We start from the raw sequence: 27,059 nt of genomic DNA, 5'->3' as shown, positions 1-27,059 counted from the left end.
GTATCACCAGACACAACAAAGAAAACCAACTGGGCCCTGTAGATAGTTTCTTGTTTGGAGGGCCCTCCCTAGCTACTCAGTGTGAAGAGAGGACCTATACCTATTGTACAGTTCTGTAGTACACAGCACCGGTGGCATCATACTTGGGGGGGCCAAGCTCACAGTAATGGATGGAATTAAATGGTTTCAAACACATTGTTTCCATGTGTTTGACACCCGTCCATTCCAAACAGTATTATGAGCCGTCTTCCCCTCAGCAGCCTCCTGTGGTACAGGTAGACGGACGGCTCAAACATGAGTGAAATAGCTGAAAAACATCACAGCCCTGAGTACCAGAGAACATGAATCAAGGTTGAGCTCAGATAGGAACAACGCGAAATGCACTCTCTCCTCTCAGACTTTCACACTCAGTTGAGGCAGAATCCTCCTGCTGCAGGGCAGGCTCCATAGAAGGAGCTGGACTGGCTGAGTTTGTGTTGTGATGCAGTAACATAACTACAGCTTTGGCCATCTTATGAGCAGGCAGCAGCAGTGTGAAGGGGTGGAGAGAGGGAAAAGCGAGCACATCGAGAGAGAGAGAGAGAGGAGAGAGAGAGAGATAGAGGAGAGGAGAAAAGATGGTGAAACTGAGGCTCGTCCTGAAAGGGCTCCTTCACTGTGACCTAGTCTATTATTAGCAGGCGTTGTGCATTATTGAGAGGTCCTTTAAATATCATTAAAGGAGCACCCAGCCAGGAAGGCAGCCCAGGGATCAGGCAGAGCCTCTGCTCTGTAGAGACGCCTGCTAACTTGTCATATGGAGAGGAAAGGAGAAAGCAATGTCATTTATCACGTGCACACAATGTGGAATAAACAAAACACACCAACACAATTGTGAAGAGGGCACAGCAACGCCTCTTCCCCCCCAGGAGGCTGAAAATATTTGGCATGGGCCCTCAGATCCTCAAAAAGTTCTACAGCTGCACCATAGAGAGCATGTAGACGGACTGAATCAAGGCTTGGTATGGCAACTGCTCGGCATCTGGGTAGTGCGTACGGCCCAGTACATCACTGGGGCTAAGCTCCCTGTCATCCAGGACTTCAATACCACGCGGTGTCAGAGGAAGGCCCTAAAAATTGTCAAAGAATCCAGCCACCCTAGTCATAGACTGTTCTCTCTGCTACCAAAAGGGCAAGCGGTGGCGGAGAACCAAGTCTGGGACCAAGAGGCTCCTGAACAGCTTCTACCCCAAAACCATGACTGCTAAACAGTTAATCAAATGGATACCTGTATTTTCTGCTTTTCACCCCCTAGCTACATGTACATAGCACTTCAATCAATCACCTAACCAAACCTACATGTACATGTTACCGCAATCAATCACCCCAACTACCTCATACCCCAGTACACCGACTTGGAACTGGTACTCCTTGTATATAGCCTATATATAGCCTCATTATTGTTATTTTGGTATGTAACTATTTTCTTACCTGGTTTGATTCCAGGCTGTATCACAACCGGCCGTGATTGGGAGTCCCATAGGGCGGCACACAATTGGCCCAGCGTCGTCCGGGTTTGGCCGGTGTAGGCCGCCATTGTAAATAAGAATTTGTTCTTAACTTGCCTAGTTAAACAAAGGCTCAATTTAAAAAATGTTTTGGTGCCTGTGACCAATAAAATGTGATTTGATCTCTGTGGCAATGCCTCAACTCATGTTGAATTTGAATACTTGTTCATCTGTCAAACTCATCAAAACTGACTATGGTGTATAAACCTCAAACGTTTATCTGGACCTCGAAGCCAGTTCCAATGCTTTTTATTATTATCTCCCTCTAATCAGGGAGTGATTTAGACCTGAGAGACCAGGTGGGTGCAATTATGCATTTTCATCAGGTAGAACAGAAAACCAGCAGTAGTCTGGACATCGTAGGGTAAGATTTGAATAACCCTGGTCTATAACATGGTCTATAATAACTATATACCTAGTTTTATAATAACTATTACAGACCAAGGTCTATAACTACTGTGTGACAATACCACTTGCAAACAGTACAAAGCATGACACTCAATGAAGTAGTTGCCATGGCAGACAGGACAGAGCAGGAGCATAGTGTAGCTGCCCTCTGCATTAGAACCAGGGCTATTATTAAACCTCAGTGGCATCATACTGCATGCATGTTATCTGATATCGATTTAGATATTGAATGTGCTCGAGCTCCAACAATGTGGCTGCCTGGCCGGAGTCAGATCTGCTCTCCCTCAGCCGTCACTGTGACATGAACAGTAAACAAAATGATTTTTTTTTGCCTGACTTTAATCCAATATTCTATTGTGGTTGAACAACATCCCATATAAGGCCTACTGAGCCTAGAGTGGACTAGAATGACGTCACACAACTTCACAAGAGAAAGCCGACAAGGATAAAAGAAGACTGTTGAGAAGAACTCAGACCACACTGCACAAATAGACTGTGTAATTCAAGACACACAGTGTCCTGTACTTGGAAGCTCTGTCGGGATCTCAGTGAGGAGGGTGGGGTTATCTGTGGTCAATATCTTTGTTAATGACAAAGCTGGGATTCACACTGAAGTGTGTGTTATGATGTCAGAATGACACGCACAACAACACTGACCTGATACTGTCATAATTATGATTCTTATAATAATTATAATATTGTAATCATCTGGACGACATGGCCGTAATATCTGATGTCGTTCCACATCAAACAAGTAGTAAAATTTTCCAAATATAGGCCTAGGGCTACTTTTCCTAAACTCACTGTCAATGTATGAATCTGATCAAATGATATAGTCACACCCTTAAATCAAAGGAATTAGGCCTTGTCTGAAGCAAACTACCAAAGACAACATAAGATAGCCAAAACTGAAATGTAGAATTGTTTTTAAGAGCTGTGTTTCACCCATTTAAGGTGATTTCACAAGCCTCAGCATGGAGCAGTCAGCCAGAAAGTTTTAATCAGCAGTTGTAAGCTGCAATAGGAAACACAGAGCTGGAGGGACAAGCTGTGTGTGAGTGCTGTCCAGTGATCTTTGAGGTTATGAAAGGAAGAACATTTCAACTTTAGTAGCCTATGCTAATGCTCCAATGTAACCTTTCTGTCTTGTGTCGTAGTTTGCTTTATTCAGGGGTGTTGACGCAACATAGACAGTCTGCAACGAATAAGAACAAGGGTCTGTGGTTCCCCGTCTCTCTGCAGCGTTGTGAGACCGACTGCTGAGCTAGTGGGAGTGTTTAGTGATCAATACCATTAATGGGAAGTAAAGGTTTCTCTTCATGACTAGTGTCCACACGCAGTCACGAGCTGAAACCAGATCGGACCAGATTAGCGCTCAGGAGAGTGTCTGAAAGGGTGTTTGTAGGTGTGTAGGTGTGTAGGTGTGTGTGTGTCTCTTGTGTGTGTGTGTGTGTATCTACATGGTCTACATCTTGTATCTAACCTGAATCATCTAAAAATGAATGAGTTATAAAAACATCCACACAGACTCACCAAAAAGGCCTTAAAAGCTTCATACAGTAACCTCTGCAGATGACTGCATGCAACAGCAGTTGTTCCAAAGACGTTGTGCGCCTCGTCCTTTTGGAAAAGAGGAGCAGCTGTCTTCTTGGCACCTGCAAAAGACAAATTATCCACAGTGGCAAGGTTAGCTAACACACATTTCAGGAAAGCAAAGTGAAAAGCAAAGAGCACCTGGTGCACCACCACCCTTGGGGCACTTGGGTAATCCTCATAAGAGATAAACATACCACAGGCCCTCTCTACCCTTCTGATTTGCATCTCACTCAGCAAAGAGCGATTTACATCAGATTTGAATATCAACCACTTCCCTGACATGAACCTGGTCTCTGCAGTAAATACAGAGACACATGATATCGACTCACATTCAGTTACGCTGAAGAGTAAAAGCTAGCGATACCACTGTATTTAGACAAACTGGTCGACAAACACACTTGGTTGCTATTACTGTATTATTAACTATGAAAATGGCTATGTAAACTCCTGACACATGCATCATGCTAAATTGATTGATTGCATAACATAATTTCAACCAAAATACACATTACAAACATTACTCTCAATTTCAAATTATATTCTTAATGTATGAAAAAAACTTTTGCGAATGCAAAACATTGCCTTTACGTTTCACAGGCGCACCGGACCTGTACAGTTGAAATAGATGCCACGGTAGAAAAGAGTAACAGGTCTCGTGGAACAATGAACAAGTGCTTTTGAAATAATTACACCAAAAGGTTAACATGACAATTTGTAATTGCAACTGCCCAATTATGCAACCTACCCTCTAGTGCTACTGTCAAGAGCATCCATCGTCAACAGTTGCACGAGCACTCAAATGTGGGATCGCTGTGTTAAGCCCGCTGTCTATTCAATGTTATCAACAAACTTGAGGTCGTCCGTTCATTCTAGTACAGTGTAGTAATAATACTACTACATATGGAAACGCGTTTATTATAGCCTACCACGGAACTTGCAGGCATTTCGATGTTGCTTTTTACACAAGTGCATAACATAGCTGACGGTTAGTCGAGCGAAACCTTCTGATGCAGCAAGCAAACTGAGATGCTTAGTAACTTGAGCTGGTAAATTATAATAATGTCATCTGTTAAAACATGCACTATGCTTACCCAGTTATCGGTATCTCTTTCCTTCGTTCGTTACTGTTGTGATATAATGTTTACGTCCACTCGAAAGGTATTTTTGTATTGGTGCATCGACTGGATCCTCTGGGACGTCTTGCAGTCAAGCCACAGCTTTAAAGGAATATCTGTCGGAAATAAGCTTACAGCCAGCTTCCGCTGACGGGATGAGTGATTTGCATAAAGGGCTGGGGTTTTCGATTTAAAGGAGAAAATAAAAACATAGTGGGCGTTATCGCACGTTATTTGCATATGCATGAATGTACTCTGTACTCCGTACTCTGTACTTGCATTAACAGTCTAAATACTATAACATTCTTAATAACACTTTTAGTAATTTGTTATGAATGTCATTTTTTTTTACCCTTATTTTACCAGGTAAATTGACCGAGACACATTCTCATTTATGGCAATGAACTGGGGAATGGTTACAGGGGAGAAGATGATTAGGTGGCCATGATGGTACGATGGCCAGATTGGGAATTTAGCCAGAACAACAGGTTAACAGCCCTACTCTTTAAGTGACCACAGAGAGTCTGAACACCTGTTTATATTGACATCTAAAAGACTGCACTTTACACAGGGCAATGTCCCCAACCCATGCAATTTTTAAGACCAGAGGAAAGAGTGCATCCTACTGGCCCTCCAACACCACTTCTAGCAGCATCTGGTCTCCCTTCCAGGTACAACACTGCTTAGCTTCATGGGCAATCCAGCAGTGAGATGCAGGGTAGTATGCTGCTGTTTATTAATTCTGAAATTATTTGAATAATTAATAAACATTATTTCAAAAAACCTGCAGAGAATTCGGTGTTTCTATGTCAAACTGTTTTTGTTATATTTCAGTCTTCTGTGATGTATATAAAGTGTAATATTGGGATGCAAACTCAAAATGTAATACATTGCAACTCTATATCTGACACGGTACAGGTGTCTTCATTTCTCTAAGTCCATAACCATGTGTGTGAGGTGTACACTTTTGTTTCAAATAGATTGTTTTAAGACTACCAAGAAATTCCCTGTGTGACCCTGATTTAGCCCACTGAAGTAAAAGGTTTGTAAATATCTGTCTTATGTAACCATACTAAACGCAACATATCATACTGATTTGAGTGTTTACATTTACTATGTTACGTCTAGTCTATGAGACCAGGCTGCTATTCTGTGCTAATGACCATACACATAGTTTTTTTTTACTGAGAGCAATATACAATACAGCGAACTTAGCAAAATGAAAAATGTGTGTTAAGTGCATGGGGGTGGCACTTCCGCTATTGTTTCATCCAGAGTAGAGCAGCAGGTCCCAGTCATGCCAAGGATCAATAGCGGTCAGCATGGAATGCTGGGTTGTATTTTTCTAGTGGCGCAAACATAAAGTAGGTCAATTAGTTGTTACAATAGCCTGCTACTAATGACACAAAAGCCTAATTATGGAATTGTGTTGCAAAATACTTTCATATGTTATGCACCGGGCTCCACTGGGTTCGAAATAATTTGTACAACATATTTTTGATTTTCAAAAATCCTGTCTTGGGGACCTAGTCCTACCACAGGCCTACTACACAGGGGGTGAAGACGAGGTGGAGGTGTTCTTTGTGTAATGAAATTGAAAATGTTATGGTGAGAATCAAATAATGTAACCTGGAGGTGAAGGGGGAAATAAAAGACTACTCACTAGGCCTATCTGATGTAAGCAGTAAGGATGAGGTATGAGTATCTGGGAACAGGAAGATAAGGTTTTCTGTAGACAGGACAGGGGGAGAAATTAAAACAAAATGAGTCAAGGAAGCCAGGTATGAGTTTCCTGGTGTAATATACACATAAGAAAAACAAAACAGTGGGAAATCTCACAAAAGACTTCCTGCTTGACAGTTAGCTAAAGCACAACATGACCACACAGTCGATTGCTGCCTGCTGGCTGGAGTCTGAATGCCAGGGTTACACATCCTAAAATCTCTCGTAATTTGGTCGGTCTGTCCACGAGAGATTACCTGAGATAGTTCCAAAACTTTTCCACCATCATTCTTTACTGCATACATCAAAACACATGGTTTGTTTCTCAGCTTTTAGCTACAGTAAGACAGTTCCCAGAAGAAAAAATCAAGAGAAAAGTCGTCTATGTATGACACTGTGTACTGAAAAGAGATGATGGTTAACACAGGAGAATAAAGGTCAAGGAAGGTCACTGGGAGCCAAACACCTCCTAACTGCAGTGTCTGGGACACAGACAGACAGACAGACAGACAGACAGACAGACAGACAGACAGACAGACAGACAGACAGAGACACACACACACACACACACACACACACACACACACACACACACACACACACACACACACACACACACACACACACACACACACACACACACACACACACACACACACACACACACACACACACACACACACACACACACACACACACACACACACACACACACACACACACACACACACACACACCAGAGAGTGTGAGGACAGGAAGGCCACAGTGCTCCTGGAGACCCTGGATTGGCTGTTTTACAGAATCCTATTGTTCCTCTCTGTCAAGTAGACAACTATCTCCAGTGTCCATTTCTTCTCAGTCACTTTCACACCCAGCGGAACAATAAAGCAGCCCATTGAGAATACAAGAGCCAAACAGGAAATTCTAACTATCTGCTTCTCTCTCCCTCTCTGCTTCTCTCTCTCTCTTCTTCTCTCTCTCTCTCTGCTTCTCTCTCTCTCTTTCTGATTATCTCTCTCTCTACTTCTCTCTTTGCTTCTCTTTCTCTTCTCGCTCTTTCTGATTCTCTCTCTCTTCTTCTCTCTCTCCCTGCTTCTCTCTCTCTCTGCTTCTCTCTCTTTCTGCTTATCTCTCTCTGCTTCTCTCTTTCTGCTTCTCTCTCTCCCCGATTGTCTGTCTGTCTGTCTGTCCGTCCGTCCGTCCGTCCGTAATAAATAAAATAAAAATGAAATGGTAAATGGTGTTTGTTCTTCACTGGTTGCCCTTTTCTTGTGGCAACAGGTCACAAATCTTGCTGCTGTGTCACACTGTGGTATTTCACCCAGTAGATATGGGAGAATATCAAAATTGGGTTGTTTTCGAATTCTTTGTGGACCTGTGTAATCTGAGGGAAATATGTGTCTCTAATATGGTCATACATTTGGCAGGAGGTTAGGAAGTGCAGCTCAATTTCCACCTCATTTTGTGGGCAGTGTGTACATCGACTGTTTTCTCTTGAGAGCCAGGTCTGCCTACGGCGGCCTTTCTCAATAGCAAGGCTATGCTCACTGAGTCTGTACATTGTCAAAGCTTTCCTTACGTTTGGGTCAGTCACAGTGGTCAGGTATTCTGCTACTGTGCACTCTCTGTTTAGGGCCAAATATCATTCTAGCATTCAAATAGCACACTGTTTTTTGTTAATTCTTTCCAATGTGTCAAGTAATTATCTTTTTGTTTTCTCATGATTTGGTTGGGTCTAATTGTGTTTCTGTCCTGGGGCTCTGTGGAGTCTGTTTGTGTTTGTAAACAGAGCCCCAGGACCAGCTTGCTTCGGGGACTCTTCTCCAGGTTCATCTCTCTGTAGGTGATGGCTTTGTTATGGAAGGTTTGGAAATCGCATCCTTTTAGGTGGTGGTAGAATTTAACGTCTCTTTTCTTCATTTCGATAATTAGCGGCTATCGGCCTAATTCTGCTCTGCAGAATTCTGCTTGCACAGTCTCAATTTGGTGTTTGTCCCAGTTTGTGAATTCTTGGTTGGTGAGCGGACCCCAGACCTCACAACCACAAAGGGCAGTGGGTTCTATAAATGTATTCTATAAGTATTTTTAGCCAGATCCTAATTGGTATGTCAAAATGTATGTTCCTTTTGATGGCATAGAATTCCCTTCTTGTCTTATCTCTCAGATCGTTCAAAGCTTAGAGTTGAAGTCGGAAGTTTACATACACTTAGGTTGCAGTCATTAAAACTTGTTTTTCAATCACTCCACAAATTTCTTGTTAACAAACTATAGTTTTGACAAGTAGGTTAGGACATCTACTTTGTGCATGACACAAGTCATTTTTCCAACAATTGTTTACAGACAGATTATTTCACTTATAACTCACTGTATCACAATTCCAGTGGGTTAGAAGTTTACATACACTAAGTTGAATGTGCCTTTAAACAGCTTGGAAAATTCTTGGCTTTAGAATCTTCTGATAGGCTAATTGACATAATTTGAGTCAATTGGAGGTGTACCTGTGGATGTATTCCAAGGCCTACCTTCAAACTCAATGCCTCTTTGCTTGGCATCATGGGAAAATCAAAAGAAATCAGCCAAGACCTCAGAAAAATATTGTAGACCTCCACAAGTCTGGATCATCCTTGGGAGCAATTTCCAAATGTCTGAAGGTACCACATTCATCTGTACAAACAATAGTGCGCAAGTATAAACACCATGGGACCACGAAGCTGTCATAATGCTCAGGAAGGAGATGCGTTCTGTCTCCTAGAGATGAACGTACGTTGGTGCGAAAAGTGCAAATCAATCCCAGAACAACAGCAAAGGACCTTGTGAAGATGCTGGAGGAAACAGGTACAAAACTATTTAAATCCACAATTAAACGAGTCCTATATCGACATAACCTGAAAGGCCGCACAGCAAGGAAGAAGCCACTGCTCCAAATCTGCCATAAAAAAGCCAGGCTACGGTTTGCAAATGCACATGGGGACAAAGATCATACTTTTTGGAGAAATGTCCTCTGGTCTGCTGAAACAAAAATAGAACTGTTTGGCCATAACGACCATCGTTGTGTTTGGAGGAAAAAGGGGGTGGCTTGCAAGATGAAGAACACCATCCCATCCGTGAATCACGAGGCTGGCAGGATCATGTTGTGGTGTGCTTTGCTTCAGGAGGGACTGGTGCACTTCACAAAATAGATGGCTTCATGAGGAGGGAAAAGTATGTGGATATATTGAAGCAACATCTCAAGACATCAGTCAGGAAGCTAAAGTTTGGTCGCAAATGGGTCTTCCAAATGGACAATGACCCCAAGCATACAGTATATGTTGAAGAGGGTGGGGCTTAAGCTGCATCCCTGTCTCACCCCATGTCCATGTGGGAAGAAATGTGTGTGTTTTTGCCTATTTTAACCGCACACTTGTTGTTTGTGTACATGGATTTTATCATGTTGTATCTTTTTCCCCCAACACCACTTTCCATCAATTTGTATAGCAGACCCTCATGCCAAATTGAGTCTAAGGGTTTTTTGAAATCAACAAAGCATGAGAAGACTTTACCTTTGTTTTGGTTTGTTTGTTTGTATATTAGGGTGTGCAGGGTGAATACCTTGGTCTGTCGTACAATCATTTGGTAAAAATCCAATATGACATTTGCTCAGTACATTGTTTTCACAGAGGAAATGTACGAGTCTGCTGTTAATGATAATGCGGAAGATTTTCCCAAGGTTGCTGTTCACGCATATACCACGGTAGTTATTGGGGTCAAATTTGTCTCCACTTTTGTGGATTGGGGTGGTTTTGGTTCCAAATATTGGGGAAGATGCCAGAGCTAAGGATGATGTTAAAGAGTTTCAGTTTAGCCCATTGGAATTTGTTGTTTATTTTAACATTTCAATGAGGATACCATCAACACCACAGGCCTTTGTGTTTTATCCTGTAGTTCATTCAAGGTAATTGGAGAATCCAGTGGGTTCTGGTAGTCTTTAAAAGTTGATTCTAAGATTTATTGTCGATCATGTATATGTTTTTGCTGTTTGTTCTTTGTTATAGAGCCAAAAAGATTAGAGAAGTGTTTTACCCAATCAATTACATTTTGGATAGATAATTCTTTGTGTTGTTGTTTGTTTAGTGTTTTCCAAGTGGTTAGAGGCTATGGATTCTTCAGTTACATTGAGCTGATTTCTAACGTGCTGTGAAGGCGTAGACTCAGGTTTATGTTTTTGTTTGGATAAGGTTTCTCAATTTCCTCTTAGGCTTTTGCATTCTTCATCAAACCATTTGTCATTGTTGTTCATTTTCTTTGGTTTTCTGTTTGGAATTTGTAGATTTGATAGGGAAGCTGAGAGGTCAAATATACTGTTAAGATTACACCTTCACTATTACAGTGAAATGTTTTGTCCAGGAAGTTGTCACGAAAGTGATTGAATTTGTTGTTGCCTAATAGTTTTTTTGGTAGGTTTGCATGGTAGGTTTTCACTACATTCCTTCCATCTATAGCATTTCCTAATATTACTCAGTTCTTTTGGCTTTGATGCTTCAGAATTGAGTATCGCTCTGCTCAAGTAAACTGTGATTTTGCTGTGATCTGATAGGGGTGTCATTGGGCAGTGAACGCTCTGAGAGACAGTCTACAGTACTACTGCCAAGAGATGAGCTGTAGGTGTACCTACCATAGGAGTCCCCTTGAAGACTACCATTGACTATGTACATACCCAGTGTGCGACATAGCTGCAGGACTTGTGACCCGTTTTTGTTGTTTATGTTGTCATAGTTGTGCCTAGGGGGGCATATGGGGGAGGAAATGCTGTCACATCCAGGCAGGTATTTGTCCCCCTGTGTGCTGAGGGTGTCGGGTTCTTGTCCGGTTCTGGCATTTAGGTCGCCACAGACTATTACATGTCCCTGGGCCTGGAAATGATTGATTTCCCCCTCCAGGATGGAGAAGCTGTCTTCATTGAAGTATGGGAATTCTAGTGGGGGGTTAGAGGTAGCACACAGGAGGACATTTTTGTCTGTTAAGCTCATTTCCTTTTGAATGTCTAGCCAAATGTAAAATGTTCCTGTTTTGATTCATTTAATGGAGTGAGTTAAGTCTGTTCTATACCAAATTAGCATACCCCCTAAGTCCAGGTTCCTGCTCTTTAGGCCAAAGGCAGATGACCTCAGGTCTTGGATATTCCAGGATGAGATAGTGAAGGCTTTGTGTTCCATAAAGTGTCCAATGTTGTTGGTCATGTGGTTTGGCCTCAGGCCAGGAAGTGTGAGCAGAGCCCGCTGAACATCTGGTACATGCCATTGGCTCGGGCTAGTGTAAGCGTGGGGGTTGGGCCTGTTTTCCTGCTCACGGCCTGGGCGTATGTGTGACTTCCATGTGACTTCCATGTTAAGGCCTTCTTTGCTGGGGTGGGGTACATGGGGCCTAAATGGGGTGTGGGAATGGTTGACTTGGGGGGGGGGGGGGGCTGGTGATGTTGTGGTCTGGATGTAGGTCCTCTCAGGGTGGGTCCTCTATGTGTAGGTCCGGGGGGGGTCCAGCAGGTATGGGATAGTGTCTAGCTGGTCTGGGCGGGGTGTCTATTGATCTGTTGCTCCTGTGTGAAGTGTTGGGGCTGTGTTTGAGAGCGATGTCCTTTAGGATCCGGGCGAAGGTGGGAACTGCTGCCTTGTATAGGTGGACCTGGTTATAAAGGCTGTCCAGGGTGGAGTGGTGGGCCAGGTAAACATGGTTTTGAGGTACAGTCACCGGAAATACTTGCGTTTACCTGCTGTATGGTAGCAGGGTGGAAGTATTTTCGTGGTAGCAGGGTGGAGATAGCCACTTGTGTGTTGGGGAAAGTAGAAGAAGCATTTTCAATCACTCCCTTGAGTACTGTGGCCACCCTTTCCTGCTGTGCTCTCAGGTCGTTTGTGCCTGTGTGGATTATTATGTGTGTTACGGTGAGTGAATGAGGACCCAAAAGCGAACTAACTTAAACAGAGCTTCTTTAATAACCAAACATAGGTAGGCTCAGATAGACCGGCAGATTCCGACAGGACAGGACAAGGTTACAGCAAACATGACGATAGTCTGGCTCAGGCATGAAACACAACAAACAAGAATCCGACAAGGACAGGAACAAAAACAGAGAGAGATATAGGGGACTAATCAGAGGGAAAAGGGGAACAGGTGGGAGAAGGGGTGACAAGGTAGTCAAGAGGAGACAAGGAACAGCTGGGGGAAAGCGGGGGAGAAAAGGTAACCTAATACGACCAGCAGAGGGAGACAGGGTGAAAGGAAAGGACAGAAAGACACAACATGACAATACATGACAGTACCCCCCCACTCACCGAGCGCCTCCTGGCGCACTCGAGGAGGAAACCTGGCGGCAACGGAGGAAATCCTCGATCAGCGCACGGTCCAGCACGTCCCGAGAGGGAACCCAACTCCTCTCCTCAGGACCGTACCCCTCCCAATCAACGAGGTACTGGTGACCACGGCCCCGAGGACGCATGTCCAAAATCCTGCGGACCCTGTAGATGGGTGCGCCCTCGACAAGGATGGGGGGGGGGGGGGAAGACGAGCGGGGGCGCGAAGAACGGGCTTAATACAGGAGACATGGAAGACCGGGTGGACGCGACGAAGGTATCGCGGAAGAAGAAGTCGAACTGCGACAGGATTAATGACCCGAGAAATACGGAACGGACCAATGAACCGCGGGGTCAACTTGCGAGAAGCCGTCTTAAGGGGAAGGTTCTGAGTGGAGAGCCAAACTCTCTGACCGCGACAATATCTAGGACTCTTAGTTCTACGCTTATTAGCAGCCCTCACAGTCTGCGTCCTATAACGGCAAAGTGCAGACCTGACCCTCTTCCAGGTGCGCTCGCAACGTTGGACAAAAGCCTGAGCGGAGGGGACGCTGGACTCGGCGAACTGAGATGAGAACAGCGGAGGCTGGTACCCGAGGCTACTCTGAAAAGGAGATAGCCCGGTCGCAGACGAAGGAAGCGAGTTGTGGGCGTATTCTGCCCAGGGGAGCTGTTCTGACCAAGACGCAGGGTTGCGAAAAGAAAGACTGCGTAAGATGCGACCAATAGTCTGATTGGCCCGTTCTGCTTGACCGTTAGACTGGGGGTGAAAGCCGGAAGAGAGACTGACGGAAGCCCCAATCAAACGGCAAAACTCCCTCCAAAATTGAGACGTGAATTGCGGACCTCTGTCCGAAACGACGTCTGACGGAAGGCCATGAATTCTGAAAACATTCTCGATGATGATTTGTGCCGTCTCTTTAGCAGAAGGAAGCTTAGCAAGGGGAATGAAATGAGCCGCCTTAGAGAACCTATCGACAACCGTAAGAATAACAGTCTTCCCCGCTGACGAAGGCAGTCCGGTGACAAAATCTAAGGCGATGTGAGACCACGGTCGAGAGGGAATGGGAAGCGGCCTGAGACAGCCGGCAGGAGGGGAGTTACCGGACTTAGTCTGCGCGCAGACCGAACAAGCAGCCACGAAACGACGCGTGTCATGCTCCCGGGTGGGCCATCAAAAACGCTGGCGAATGGAAGCAAGCGTACCCCGAACGCCAGGGTGGCCGGCTAACTTGGCAGAGTGAGCCCACTGAAGAACGGCCAGACGAGTAGGAACGGGAACGAAAAGAAGGTTCCTAGGACAAGCGCGCGGCGACGGAGTGTGAGTGAGCGCTTGCTTTACCTGCCTCTCAATTCCCCAGACAGTCAACCCGACAACACGCCCCTCAGGGAGAATCCCCTCGGGGTCAGTGGAGGCTACTGAAGAACTGAAGAGACGAGATAAAGCATCAGGCTTGGTGTTCGTAGAGCCCGGACGATAAGAAATCACGAACTCGAAACGAGCGAAAAACAGCGCCCAACGCGCCTGACGCGCATTAAGTCGTTTGGCAGAACGGATGTACTCAAGGTTCCTATGGTCAGTCCAAACGACAAAAGGAACGGTCGCCCCCTCCAACCACTGTCGCCATTCGCCTAGGGCTAACCGGATGGCGAGCAGTTCGCGGTTTCCCACATCATAGTTACGTTCCGACGGCGACAGGCGATGAGAAAAATACGCGCATGGGTGGACCTTGTCGTCAGAGAGGGAGCGCTGAGAAAGAATGGCTCCCACGCCCACCTCTGACGCGTCAACCTCGACAACGAACTGTCTAGAGACGTCAGGTGTAACAAGGATAGGAGCGGATGTAAAACGATTCTTGAGGAGATCAAAAGCTCCCTGGGCGGAAACGGACCACTTAAAGCACGTCTTGACAGAAGTAAGGGCTGTGAGAGGAGCTGCCACCTGACCGAAATTACGGATGAAACGACGATAGAAGTTCGCGAAGCCGAGAAAGCGCTGCAGCTCGACGCGTGACTTAGGGGCGGGCCAATCAATGACAGCTTGGACCTTAGCGGGATCCATCTTAATGCCTTCAGCGGAAATAACAGAACCGAGAAATGTGACGGAGGAGGCATGAAAAGTGCACTTCTCAGCCTTCACAAAAAGACAATTCTCTAAAAGGCGCTGGAGGACACGTCGAACGTGCTGAAGATGAATCTGGAGTGACGGTGAAAAAATCAGGATATCGTCAAGGTAAACGAAAACAAAGATGTTCAGCATGTCTCTCAGGACATCATTGACTAATGCCTGAAAGACAGCTGGAGCGTTAGCGAGGCCGAAAGGAAGAACCCGGTATTCAAAGTGCCCTAACGGAGTGTTAAACGCCGTCTTCCACTCGTCCCCCTCCCTGATGCGCACGAGATGGTAAGCGTTACGAAGGTCCAACTTAGTGAAAAACCTGGCTCCCTGCAGGATCTCGAAGGCTGAAGACATAAGAGGAAGCGGATAACGATTCTTAACTGTTATGTCATTCAGCCCTCGATAATCTATGCAGGGGCGCAGAGACCCGTCCTTCTTCTTGACAAAAAAAACCCCCGCTCCGGCGGGAGAGGAGGAGGGGACTATGGTACCGGCGTCAAGAGCTACAGACAAATAATCCTCGAGAGCCTTACGTTCGGGAGCCGACAGAGAGTATAGTCTACCCCGGGGGGGAGTGGTTCCCGGAAGGAGATCAATACTACAATCATACGACCGGTGTGGAGGAAGAGAGGTGGCCCTGGACCGACTGAACACCGTGCGCAGATCGTGATATTCCTCCGGCACCCCTGTCAAATCACCAGGCTCCTCCTGTGAAGAAGAGACAGAGGAAACAGGAGGGATAGCAGACATTAAACATTTCACATGACAAGAGACGTTCCAGGAGAGGATAGAATTACTAGACCAATTAATGGAAGGATTATGACAAACTAGCCAGGGATGGCCCAAAACAACAGGTGTAAAAGGTGAACGAAAAATCAAAAAAGAAATGGTTTCGCTATGATTACCAGAAACAGTGAGGGTTAAAGGTAGCGTCTCACGCTGAATCCTGGGGAGAGGACTACCATCCAGGGCGAACAAGGCCGTGGACTCCCTTAACTGTCTGAGAGGAATGTCATGTTCCCGAGCCCAGGTCTCGTCCATAAAACAGCCCTCCGCCCCAGAGTCTATTAAGGCACTGCAGGAAGCTGACGAACCGGTCCAGCGTAGATGGACCGACAAGGTAGTGCAGGATCTTGAAGGAGAGACAGGAGTAGTAGCGCTCACCAGTAGCCCTCCGCTTACTGATGAGCTCTGGCTTTTACTGGACATGAAGTGACAAAATGACCAGCAGAACCGCAATAGAGACAGAGGCGGTTGGTGATTCTCCGTTCCCTCTCCTTAGTCGAGATGCGGATACCTCCCAGCTGCATAGGCTCAGCTCCCGAGCCGGCAGAGGAAGATGGTAGTGATGCGGAGAGGGGGGCAACGGAGAACGCGAGCTCCTTTCCACGAGCTCGGTGACGAAGATCAACCCGTCGCTCAATGCGAATAGCGAGTTCAATCAGGGAATCCACGCTGGAAGGGACCTCCCGGGAGAGAATCTCATCCTTTACCTCTGCGCGGAGACCCTCCAGAAAACGAGCGAGCAAAGCCGGCTCGTTCCAGCCACTGGAGGCAGCAAGAGTGCGAAACTCAATAGAGTAGTCTGTTATGGATCGATTACCTTGACATAGGGAAGACAGGGCCCTGGAAGCCTCCTCCCCAAAAACAGATCGATCAAAAACCCGTATCATCTCCTCCTTAAAGTCCTGATACTGGTTAGTACACTCAGCCCTTGCCTCCCAGATTGCCGTGCCCCACTCACGAGCCCGTCCAATAAGGAGAGATATGACGTAGGCGACACGAGCAGTGCTCCTGGAGTAAGTGTTGGGCTGGAGAGAAAACACAATATCACACTGGGTGAGGAACGAGCGGCATTCAGTGGGCTCCCCAGAGTAACACGGCGGGTTATTGATTCTGGGCTCCGGAGATTCGAAAGCCCTGGAAGTGGCCGGTGGATCGAGGCGGAGATGGTGAACCTGTTCTGTGAGGTTGGAGACTTGGGTGGCCAGGGTCTCAACGGCATGTCGAGCAGCAGACAATTCCTGCTCGTGTCTGCCTAGCATCGCTCCCTGGATCTCGACGGCTGAGTGGAGAGGATCCGAAGTCGCTGGGTCCATTCTTGGTCGGATTCTTCTGTTACGGTGAGTGAATGAGGACCCAAAAGCGAACTAACTTAAACAGAGCTTCTTTAATAACCAAACATAGGTAGGCTCAGATAGACCGGCAGATTCCGACAGGACAGGACAAGGTTACAGCAAACATGACGATAGTCTGGCTCAGGCATGAAACACAACAAACAAGAATCCGACAAGGACAGGAACAAAAACAGAGAGAGATATAGGGGACTAATCAGAGGGAAAAGGGGAACAGGTGGGAGAAGGGGTGACGAGGTAGTCAAGAGGAGACAAGGAACAGCTGGGGGAAAGCGGGGGAGAAAAGGTAACCTAATACGACCAGCAGAGGGAGACAGGGTGAAAGGAAAGGACAGAAAGACACAACATGACAATACATGACAATGTGGCTAGGAGAACCTAGTTGGTCCTCAAACAGAAGGTCTAGGGCACGCTGGGTGTTTAGACACCGGAGATTAGACACACTGTGTTTGGGGAAACGTTTTCTTAATTGTATATACAGTGCCTTGCGAAAGTATTCGCCCCCCTTGAACTTTGCGACCTTTTGCCACATTTCAGGCTTCAAACATAAAGATATAAAACTGTATTTTTTTTTGAAGAATCAACAACAAGTGGGACACAATTATGAAGTGGAACAACATTTATTGGATATTTCAAACTTTTTTAACAAATCAAAAACTGAAAAATTGGGCGTGCAAAATTATTCAGCCCCTTTACTTTCAGTGCAGCAAACTCTCTCCAGAAGTTCAGTGAGGATCTCTGAATGATCCAATGTTGACCTAAATGACTAATGATGATAAATACAATCCACCTGTGTGTAATCAAGTCTCCGTATAAATGCACCTGCACTGTGATAGTCTCAGAGGTCCGTTAAAAGCGCAGAGAGCATCATGAAGAACAAGGAACACACCAGGCAGGTCCGAGATACTGTTGTGAAGAAGTTTAAAGCCGGATTTGGATACAAAAAGATTTCCCAAGCTTTAAACATCCCAAGGAGCACTGTGCAAGCGATAATATTGAAATGGAAGGAGTATCAGACCACTGCAAATCTACCAAGACCTGGCCGTCCCTCTAAACTTTCAGCTCATACAAGGAGAAGACTGATCAGAGATGCAGCCAAGAGGCCCATGATCACTCTGGATGAACTGCAGAGATCTACAGCTGAGGTGGGAGACTCTGTCCATAGGACAACAATCAGTCGTATATTGCACAAATCTGGCCTTTTGGAAGAGTGGCAAGAAGAAAGCCATTTCTTAAAGATATCCATAAAACGTGTTGTTTAAAGTTTGCCACAAGCCACCTGGGAGACACACCAAACATGTGGAAGAAGGTGCTCTGGTCAGATGAAACCAAAATTGAACTTTTTGGCAACAATGCAAAACGTTATGTTTGGCATAAAAGCAACACAGCTGAACACACCATCCCCACTGTCAAACATGGTGGTGGCAGCATCATGGTTTGGGCCTGCTTTTCTTCAGCAGGGACAGGGAAGATGGTTAAAATTGATGGGAAGATGGATGGAGCCAAATACAGGACCATTCTGGAAGAAAACCTGATGGAGTCTGCAAAAGACCTGAGACTGGGATGGAGATTTGTCTTCCAACAAGACAATGATCCAAAACATAAAGCAAAATCTACAATGGAATGGTTCAAAAATAAACATATCCAGGTGTTAGAATGGCCAAGTCAAAGTCCAGACCTGAATCCAATCGAGAATCTGTGGAAAGAACTGAAAACTGCTGTTCACAAATGCTCTCCATCCAACCTCACTGAGCTCGAGCTGTTTTGCAAGGAGGAATGGGAAAAATGTCAGTCTCTCGATGTGCAAAACTGATAGAGACATACCCCAAGCGACTTACAGCTGTAATCGCAGCAAAAGGTGGCGCTACAAAGTATTAACTTAAGGGGGCTGAATAATTTTGCACGCCCAATTTTTCAGTTTTTGATTTGTTAAAAAAGTTTGAAATATCCAATAAATGTCGTTCCACTTCATGATTGTGTCCCACTTGTTGTTGATTCTTCACAAAAAATACAGTTGTATATCTTTATGTTTGAAGCCTGAAATGTGGCAAAAGGTCGCAAAGTTCAAGGGGGCCGAATACTTTCGCAAGGCACTGTATTTCCTGTTCGAGTCCATAAGGAGTACAATCTGTGTCTTGTGTATGTCCTCAGTGGGAGTGGAGGGGTTGTCAGGAAGGCAATCAGGGTGGCTCACAGGGGGGGGGGTGCTCAGAGGGGGGTGAGATCCCCTGGGCTTGGGGTTCTTCATTTGTCTATCCCACTGTGGTCTGGGTCTGGGGTGGACTGTTCTGCTGTGGTGTCGAGACTTTTGTTGGGAGCTGAGGTGAGCTGTTCTGCTGGCTTCTCTGTGGGGGTGGCCACCTCTCTAGTGGGTTGTTCTCTGTCACACGCCCTTCCCCTCAACCAGCAGTCTGAACCTCTCCTCTAGTGCTCTGTTCTTCTCCTGCTCCTGCTTTTTCTCCTGTTGAAGTTGTCTCACCACAGTCCACAGTGCAGGAGCTCATCTGCTTATGACCTCTCCTCTCTCTCCTACCTCAGTTCTCTCTCTCTCTCTCTCTCTCACTCTCTCTCGCTCTCTCTCTCTCATCAAAGTCAGTAGAAGTGTTTATGTTGTGTTTACAATTCCACACTCCTTTAGATGACTACTGGACTGTATGTGTACCCAACACAGAGGGGAAGTGAACAGTTGGAGTCATATTTCATGCCAGTACAGTATGCTAGCTCTCTAGTGAAAATAAATGGCCTAACCTTGACTCCGTTCATAGCAGAAACGTAATTTGCTTTTTAACTAATAGACGATTGATGTCCTGAGATTGCTCATGAACACACCTCTTGCTTCCTGCCACATGGTCAGCTTAAAGAACGATAAAATATTTGGGATTTGGCGCCAAATAACAAATAAAGCCTGCTTTTGTGACTCTCTTAGTTTCCTAAGTCTACAAATACCTTAGTCTTTGGAATTAATGCATGCGACCACATTAAATGTGTCTGTAATGGTGAAAAGTAGTGCACTGTGTAGGGAATGGGGTGCCATTTGGGACGTTCTCATTAACAAACAATGAGACGACAAAGAAAACAAAAAGGGCATGAACAGGCTTGCATTCAGAAGATTATCTGCTAGCCTACTTATGCATTTATAGAACATTCACACAACAATGTCTGCTCAAAGCTCTTGCATAGTGGCTGTTACCTCGTTTGGCTTCCTATATTGACCCTGTTGAACCATGTGAAGCTAACTGAAGTCAATGAAGCAGGAGGAATGAGTGTTCTTTTTAAACAGTGATGTTTATTTGATTGTTTGTGTTGTGTAAGCCTCGGTGTGTGTGTGTGTGTGTGTGTGTGTGTGTGTATGTGTGTGTGTGTAGTGGAAAAAGTACCCAAATGTCATACTTGAGTAAAAGTGAAGATAACTTAATAGAAAATAACTTAAGTAAAAGTGAAAGTCACCCAGTAAAATATTACTTGAGTGAAAGTCAAACTATTTGGTTTAAAATATATTTAAGTATCAAAAGTAAAAGTATAATCATTTCAAATTCCTTATATTAAGCAAACAAGACGGCACTATTTTTAAATGTATTTTAAATTTACGGATAGCCAGGGGCACGCTCCAACACTCAAACATCATTACAAATGAAGCAGGTGTGTTTGGTGAGTCTGCCAGATCAGAGGCAGTAGGGATGACCAGGGATGTTTTTCTGATAAGTGCGTGAATTGGACCATTTCCCTGTCCTGCTATATTGTCTGCTTCCAACTCACACCCTCAAACACATAGATCCCCTGAACGCAGCCCACTTTCCAGCTCACACTCTCAAACACCTAGATCCCCTGAACGCAGCTCACTCTCCAGATCCCAATCACCTGAATTCTGATTACCTGTATGTCATTATCACACACTATTTAGTTCAGTTCTTTGCATCCCATCACTGTGCGGTATTGTTTGATTTGTGACACACATCTTTCAGCGCTCTGGGTTGCCCTGTGATTTATGCCTCCTGTGTATGATAGTTTTTTCCTGCCTCACAAACGACTCCTTTTACCTATTCCCTGCCTGTACTTTATCGGATTTCCTGTTATCTAGCTATTGCCTGATCTCCCGGACTACGTTACTAGCCTTTTCCCTGCCTGTACTGTTGCCCCTTTGGACCCCCTGTGTATGACCTGCTGCCTGCCCCTGGACCCAGCTACCTGCCTCCTCCTGTGTATGACCTGCTGCCTGCCCCTGGACCCAGCTACCTGCCTCCTCCTGTGTATGACCTGCTGCCTGCCCCTGGACCCAGCTACCTGCCTCCTCCTGTGTATGACCTGCTGCCTGCCCCTGGACCCAGCTACCTGCCTCCTCCTGTGTATGACCTGCTGCCTGCCCCTGGACCCAGCTACCTGCTTTCTCCTGTGTATGACCTGCTGCCTGCCCCTGGACCCAGCTACCTGCTTCCTCCTGTGTATGACCTGCTGCCTGCCCCTGGACCCAGCTACCTGCCTCCTCCTGTGTATGACCTGCTGCCTGCCCCTGGACCCAGCTACCTGCTTTCTCCTGTGTATGACCTGCTGCCTGCCCCTGGACCCAGCTACCTGCCTCCTCCTGTGTATGACCTGCTGCCTGCCCCTGGACCCAGCTACCTGCTTCCTCCTGTGTATGACCTGCTGCCTGCCCCTGGACCCAGCTACCTGCTTCCTCCTGTGTATGACCTGCTGCCTGCCCCTGGACCCAGCTACCTGCCTCCTCCTGTGTATGACCTTCTGCCTGCCCCTGGACCCAGCTACCTGCCTCCTCCTGTGTATGACCTGCTGCCTGCCCCTGGACCCAGCTACCTGCTTCCTCCTGTGTATGACCTTCTGCCTGCCCCTGGACCCAGCTACCTGCCTCCTCCTGTGTATGACCTTCTGCCTGCCGCTGAACCCAACTACCTGCCTCCTCCTGTGGTACTTTACAATAAACACCTGCTGCGCCCTGCGCTTGAAACCAGCTCTCTGTCTCCCCTCGTGTTCATTACACCTGCTTAGCCATCAAAATGTATCAAGTACAATTTAGCAATTAAACACTGGAATGGTAGATGTGCAGAAGATGAATGTGTAAGTAGAGATACTGGTGTGCAAAAGTGTCACGTTCTTTCAAAATCGAACCCAGAAGCAGACCAGGACAAGGAGAGTAGGAAGAAGGTGAGTATTTATTTACAAGTGAATGTGAATGGGTAGATATATCCAGGTGGCGTAGCGGGCAGCGCTGGTGAGTTGATGGGAGTAAATAGGTGGATCCAATGGGGTAGCGGAATCCTCCGACGACCAGGCAGGAATGGGGTAAATGATCCGGGTGAGTAACTGAAGACAGAACAAACGGAGGTAAGTTTAAGGCAAGCAATACGTAAAAAAAAACAACAAAACAAATTCTATCCAACTTGAGGCTGATACTCTGGCACCACATACTGTTCATGGCTAACGATCCGGCAGGGAATGGATGTCAGGTCCGGGCTTATGAAGAGGAGAGATGATGATCAGGACCAGGTGTGCAGATAGCTGATGGGATACAGGTGCGGGTAATCAGAACTCCCAACTGGCTACATTGCCCGGCAACCAGACAGGGTGCGTTCCAGGACGCCGGAAAAAACACTCCAGGACAGAACACAGGCAAAAAACAGACTCAGGAAACGGGATTCGTGACAAAAAGAGCAAGATAAATAAATAAATACAGTATGGGGATGAGGTAGTTGCATGGGCTGTTTACAGATGGGCTGTGTACAGGTGCAGTGATCTGTGAGCTGCTCTGACAGCTGGTGCTTAAAGCTAGTGAGGGAGACATGAGTCTCCAGCTTCAGAGATTTTTGCAGTTTGTTCCAGTCATTGCTGCAGAGAACTGGAAGGAAAGACGACCAAAGGAGGAATTGGCTTTGGGGGTGACCAGTGAGATATACCTGCTGGAGTGCGTGCTACGAGTGGGTGCTGCTATGGTGACCAGTGAGCTGAGATAAGGCGGGGCTTTACCTAGCAAAGACTTGTAGATGACATGGAGCCAGTGGGTTTAGCGACGAGTATGAAGCGAGGGCCAACCAACGAGAGCGTACAGGTCGCAATGGTGGGTAGGGTATGGGGCTTTGGTGATAAAACATATGGCACTGTGATAGACTGCATCCAGTTTGTTGAGTTGTGTGTTGGAGGTTATTTTATAGATGACATCACCGAAGTCGAGGATCGGTAGGATGGTCAGTTTTACGAGGGTATGTTTGTCAGCGTGAGTGAAGGATGCTTTGTTGCGATATAGGAAGCCAATTCTAGATTTAATTTTGGATTGGAGATGCTTAATGTGAGTCTGAAAGGAGAGTTTACAGTCTAATCAGACAACTAGGTATTTGTGGTCGTCCACATATTCTAAGTCAGAACCGTCCAGAGTAGTGATGCTGGACGGGCGAGCAGGTGTGGGCAGAGATCAGTTGAAGAGCATGCATTTAGTTTTACTTGCGTTTAAGAACAGTTGGAGGCCACGGAAGGAGAGTTGAATGGCATTGAAGCTCGTCTGGAGGTTAGTTAACACAGTATCCAAAGAAGGGCCAGAAGTATACAGAATGGTGTCGTGATCTACTGCAGCTTTGTAAATAAACTTGAGTAAAATAATTGACTTCCTCTCTGTTAGAAACTGTCAGCTTCATTTGAAGTGTGTGATTCTGATTGACACTCCTCAGGGGGATGAAAAACAATCAAATTAGTTTTTAACGACCCTGAAGTTAATTACTCATTAAGGTAATGCTGTCTAATTAGAGGAGGCACTAATCTTCAGAAATGTTCCCTTCAAGGCAGCTGTAGGCCATAGGCTGAGGAAACAAGATTGAGACACTTCCAGAGACCGTTCTCATTCATGGCAACTTTACTATGTTCTTGCATACTAGAAGGTACTTAATACCTTTTACAGTTTTAATGCAATTAATGGATTTTTTTTGTTGCAAAATTGAATATTTACAGTAAAACCATACTAGTATTTATGCTACTCTTAATTTAGTAGTGTAGGTAACAGTCTCTCAAATCTTGTCATTAGGCCTATAGGTGTATGCCTGAGGCTCAAACCCTGAGCAGGTCTCATCAGGAATCATTCAACTTCATTTAATCTCATAACCTTTCATATCTAATAACGTCTCAATATATTTCTTCATGAAATCCATAAAGGACCATGTGATCATACATCATAGGGATGAATGTCCCTGATCTGAATTGTGATCACAATGGCCATAGGTCCAGCAAATAGCCTATGGTAGACTTACTTTACAATGATGGTTTAGGAGGAGTCAAACATTGGCTTTACACATAAATAAGATATGCTGATGGGTTCCTTCCTTGGAAATCGAAGGAATAATCTGGCCCAGTAGGTCAGATCACATAAAAGAGGTACTGATATGGCCTGCTGAGATTAATACTAGTGTGTCATAATGGTGGGAACACTGCAATATACTGCAGAGCCTCTGCACTGCATAGCCTGCAGTCAACACTGTTTGCTATCTTTCACTTGAGTCAGATACCAACAACTCAGCAATAAACCCTGCAGCTTTCTACTTCCCCCACACACACACGTTCCAGATCCCAACCTGTACCATGACTGGCTGCATCACCACTTGGTATGGCAACTCCTCGGCATCCGACCCCAAGGCGCTACAGAGGGTACAGACCCAGTTCATCACTGGGACCGAGCTTCCTGTCATACAGGACCTCAATACCAGGCGGTGTCAGTGGAAGCATCTAACAATTGTCAAAGACTCCAGCCATCCAAGTCCCACTCTGTTCTTTCTACTACCGCATGGCAAGCGGTACCGGAGCGCCAAGTCTGGCACCAAAAGGCTCCTGAACTGCTTCTACCCCAAAGCCATAAGGCTGCTGAACAGTTAATTAAACGGCTACCTGGACTTTCTGCTTTTCACCTACATGTACAGTACATACCACTTCAATCAATCACCTAACCAAACCTAAATGTTCATATTACCTCCATCAATCACCCCAACTACCTCATACATGTACAGTACATACCACTTCAATCAATCACCTAACCAAACCTAAATGTTCATATTACCTCCATCAATCACCCCAACTACCTCATGCATGTACAGTACATACCACTTCAATCAATCACCTAACCAAACCTAAATGTTCATATTACCTCCATCAATCACCCCAACTACCTCATACATGTACAGTACATACCACTTCAATCAATCACCTAACCAAACCTAAATGTTCATATTACCTCCATCAATCACCCCAACTACCTCATACCCCAGTACACTGACTCAGAACTGGTACTCCTTGTATATAGCCTATATGTAGCCTCGCTATTATTTTATTGTGTTACTATTTTTATTTGTATCTATTTGTAAATGTGCTTACTTTTTAACTGTATTGTTGGGTAAGGGCTCGTAAGTAAGCATTTCACGGTAAAGTCTACAGTTGTTGTATTTGGCGCATGTGACAAATAACATTTGATTTGACTCACTAATCCTGTTTCACAAGTTCAGGGTTGTTGCACTCCTTGGGAAGAGAAAGGCTCTTTCTAGAGATACCAGTCTGAAGAAAGATAAACTGTCAGAAGATAATAAACAGTACACAATACAGCGTCACACAGAGTTCACATTATACCACAGGAGGTTGGTGCCACCTTAATTGGGTAGGATGAGCTCGTGGTAATGGCTGGAGAGGAATTAGTGGAATGGTTTCCATGTGTTTGATGACATTCCATTGACTCCGTTCCGGTATGGCTCATGACATGAAAGCTCATCACTGCACAATGAACACAGTATGCTGTTACTCAGTTGGCCCCTGAAACTGCATTAGCTGGTTTCATGAGAGTGCTATAAAATAACATTGTAACGATTTAGTGAGGTCAGTAGGATAGCTGTCGAACACCTGAATAAAATAAGACTGGTGCACAGGAAGTGCATGTCAGAGGAGGATGGTGGGAGGAGCTATAGGAGGATGAGCTCATTGTAATGGCTGGAGAGGAATTAATGGAACGGTATCAGACACGTCAAACATGGAAACCACACGTTTTACTCAATTCCATTCATTTCATTCCAGCCAATACAATGATACCGTCCTCCCATAGCTCCTCCCACCAGCTTCTACTGGTGTGTGTGTGTGTGTGTGTGTGTGTAACTCAGACCTGTAGTGAAGGGTAAGGAAACCTTGAAGAAGCGTTCAAATGCATTCCTCTTCTTAGAAAACATCCCCATCAATACATGCCGAGCAGTTGTCATACCAAGTGTTGATGCAGCCAGTCATAGTACAGGTTCAATCACACTCCACACTGCCCTTTCCCACCTGGACAAAATGAACAACTATGTGAGAATGCTGTTCATTGACTACAGCTCAGCGTTCAACACCATAGTGCCCACAAAGCTCATCACTAAGCTAAGGACCCTGGGACTAAACACCTCCCTCTGCAACTGGATCCTGGACTTCCTACCCAAATGGTAAGGGGAGGCAACAACACGTCTGCCACGCTGATCCTCAATACTCGGGCCCCTCAGGGGTGTGTGCTTAGTTCCCTCCTGTACTCCCTGTTCACCCACGACTGCGTAGCCAAATACATCTCCAACACCATCATTAAGTTTGCTGACAACAGTTTTAGGGCTGATCACCGACAACGATGATACAGCCTAAAGGGAGGAGGTCAGAGACCTGGGAGTGTGGTGCCAGGACAACAACCTCTCCCTCAATGTGAGCAAGACAAAGGAGCTGATCGTGGACTACAAGAAAAGGCTGGCCGAGCAGGCCCCCATTAACATTGACGGGGCTGTAGTGGAGCGGGTCGAGAGTTTCCACATCACCAACGAACTATCATGGTCCAAACTATCACACCAAGACTGCCTCAAGAGACTGAAAAGATTTGGCATGGGTCCCCAGATCCTCAAAAAGTTATACAGCTGCACCATTGAGAGTATCCTGACTGGTTGCATCACTGCCTAGTATGGCAACTGCTCGGTATCTGACTGTAAGGCGCTACAGAGGGTAGTGCGAACAGCACAGTACATCACTGGGGCCAAGCTTCCTGCCATCCAGGACCAATATATTAGGCGTGTCAGAGGAAAGGGCAAAACATTGTCAAAGACTCCAGTCACCAA

At 45.7% G+C, this 27,059-nt stretch overlaps 1 protein-coding gene across 2 annotated transcripts in view; it reads right to left on the bottom strand.

Moving 5' to 3' along the window:
* Positions 1 to 4,832, bottom strand: part of LOC110488054 (polyamine-transporter SLC45A4) — a 73,471-nt gene extending 68,639 nt beyond the window's left edge. For both annotated transcript variants that reach the window (XR_002468338.3, XM_021560030.3), the window contains exons 1-2: positions 4,643 to 4,832; positions 3,489 to 3,610 (exon numbers count right to left, since the gene is read on the bottom strand). The gene's annotated coding sequence lies outside the window, so the exon portion shown is untranslated. The remainder of the gene's footprint in view (positions 1 to 3,488; positions 3,611 to 4,642) is intronic.
* Between the last annotated feature and the right edge of the window lie 22,227 nt (positions 4,833 to 27,059).

The sequence above is a fragment of the Oncorhynchus mykiss genome, chromosome 30, assembly GCF_057628025.1.
Source record: "Oncorhynchus mykiss isolate SJ-2025 chromosome 30, ASM5762802v1, whole genome shotgun sequence".
Lineage (NCBI taxonomy): Eukaryota > Metazoa > Chordata > Actinopteri > Salmoniformes > Salmonidae > Oncorhynchus > Oncorhynchus mykiss.
This window is presented reverse-complemented; position numbering and strand designations above follow the sequence as displayed.